The sequence below is a fragment of the Callorhinus ursinus genome, unplaced genomic scaffold (assembly GCF_003265705.2).
Source record: "Callorhinus ursinus isolate GAN/ISIS: 27379988/994484 unplaced genomic scaffold, GSC_fseal_2.0 scaffold16, whole genome shotgun sequence".
NCBI classification, from domain to species: Eukaryota; Metazoa; Chordata; class Mammalia; order Carnivora; family Otariidae; genus Callorhinus; species Callorhinus ursinus.
Genome location: NW_027397078.1, coordinates 4,173,424 through 4,175,994, shown reverse-complemented (window position 1 = coordinate 4,175,994; position 2,571 = coordinate 4,173,424).

The following is a 2,571-nucleotide window of genomic DNA, read 5'->3' as shown; positions in this document are numbered from 1 at the left end:
TTTCACCCATGGTTAACAGGTATTATCCAGCTCATACTCCTAATAGCTCAGGGAAAATTGATCAAACCATGAGTATATATGGAGGATCTTCTATGTATTCAATACCTCAACACTTTGAGGAAAGTTACCAAATCATGGTGTGGTCCCTGCCCTTTGGAAGCTTATAACCTAGTTAAGGACAAAAGTTAAACTCATAAATGATCAGAGAATATATCCTTTTATAATTGGTATTATATAACTTAACATCTAATTGTGTAAATCAGAATAAAAGTGACTCAGCACTCTAAAAGGACCTTGGTTCATGGGAATAACATGAATTCTAGGGTCAGATCAGGATTAAAATCCTGATTCTACCACTTATTAGCTATGTAACCTTGGAAAAGTTACCTTCCCTGAGGCTTCATTGTCTTACTGATAAAATAGGGGCAACAATATCTGTGTTACAGGGTTGCTATAGGAAGTAAATAAAAAGTCCGTGGCCTCTACCTGGTACTTAATTGGTAGTGATTATTTGATACATCTTTGTTTCCTCCATAGCATAGCACCTAACTCAGCGATCTGTACAGAAAAATGTAATCAGCAAATGTTTATTGAACTGAAAAATTAGCATTTGTTCTATGTTTGCATCTTCAGGCTGTTTTAGTCACTGTTGTAATATGTAGCCTCATGGTGATCATCCAAGTGAAGTAAATCAGTGGACAATTTGTGGGCTGTTATATTTTCAGAACCCATCTACGGTCTGGAAAAGATTCATGAATTCAAATTAACTAAAAGGTCATTGTCTTCACTATTTCACTGATGAATATGGTAACGGTCAATTCCAGCAGGAAATGGTGTAAATTTCTTCCTTGATCTTGACTGTACTGTATATATGTTATCTTATGGCAAATACTCTATACAGGCAAGTGTATTGCTTCTCGTATTAGAGGTTCTTGAGGAAAACAGCAAATTACAAACTTAATCAGTGAGTTCTCCTATTAAGGAGATCACTTTCTCATTATTTTGTCAGGGGAACATTTTTTTTTTATTTTTTAATTGTTATGTTAATCCCCAACATTACATCATTAGTTTTTGATGTAGGGTTCCATGATTCATTGTTTGTGCATAACACCCAGTGCTCCACGCAGAATGTGCCCTCTTTAATACCCATCACCAGGCTAACCCATCCCCCCACCCCCCTCCCCTCTAGAACCCTCAGTTTGTTTTTCAGAGTCCATCGTCTCTCATGGTTTCTCTCCCCCTCCAGCTTATTCCCCTTCATTCTTCCCCTCCTGCTATCTTCTTTCTCTTTTTTCATAACATATGTTGCATTATTTGTTTCAGAAGTACAGATCTGTGATTCAGCAGTCTTACACAATTCACAGTGCTCACCATAGCACATACCCTCCCCAATGTCTATCACCCAGCCACCCCATCCCTCCCACCCCCCACCACTCCAGCAACACGCAGTTTGTTTCCTGAGATTAAGAATTCCTCATATCAGTGAGGTCATATGATACATGTCTTTCTCTGATTGACTTATTTCACTCAGCATAACACCCTCCAGTTCCATCCATGTCATTGCAAATGGCAAGATCTCATTCCTTTTGATGGCTGCATAATATTCCATTGTGTATATATACCACTTCTTCTTTATCCATTCATCTGTCGATGGACATCTTGGCTCTTTCCACAGTTTGGCTATTGTGGACATTGCTGCTATACACATCGGGGTGCACATACCCCTTCGGATCCCTACATTTGTATCTTTGTGGTAAATACCCAGTAGTGCAATTGCTGGATCGTAGGGTAGCTCTATTTTCAACTATTTGAGGAATCTCCATACTGTTTTCCAGATTGGTTGCACCAGCTTGCATTCCCACCAACAGTGTAGGAGGCTTCCCCTTTCTCCGCATCCGCGCCAACATCTGTCGTTTCCTGACTTGTTAATTTTAGCCATTCTGACTGGTGTGAGGTGGTATCTCGTTGAGGTTTTGATTTGGATTTCCCTGATGCCGAGCGATGTTGAGCACTTTTTCATGTGTCTGTTGGCCATTTGGATGTCTTCTTTGGCAAAATGTCTGTTCATGTCGTCTGCCCATTTCTTGATTGGATTATTTGTTCTTTGGGTATTGAGTTTGGTAAGTTCTTTATAGATTTTGGATACTAGCCCTTTATCTGATATATCATTTGCAAATATCTTCTCCCATTCTGTCGGTTGTCTTTTGGTTTTGTTGACTCTTTTGCTGTGAAAAAGGGTTTTATCTTGAAGAAGTCTCTATAGTTCATTTTTGCCCTTGCTTCCCTTGCCTTTGGCGATGTTTCTAGGAAGAAGTTGCTGCGGCTGAGGTCGAAGAGGTTGCTACCTGTGTTCTCCTTTAGGATGTTGATGGACTCCTGTCTCACGTTTAGGTCTTTCAACCACTTGGAGTCTATTTTTGTGTGTGGTGTAAGGAAATGGTCCGGTTTCATTCTTCTGCATGTGGCTGTCCAATTTTCCCAACACCATTTGTTGAAGAGACTGTCTTTTTTCCATTGGACATTCTTTCCTGCTTTGTCGAAGATGAGTTGACCATAGAGTTGAGGGTCCAT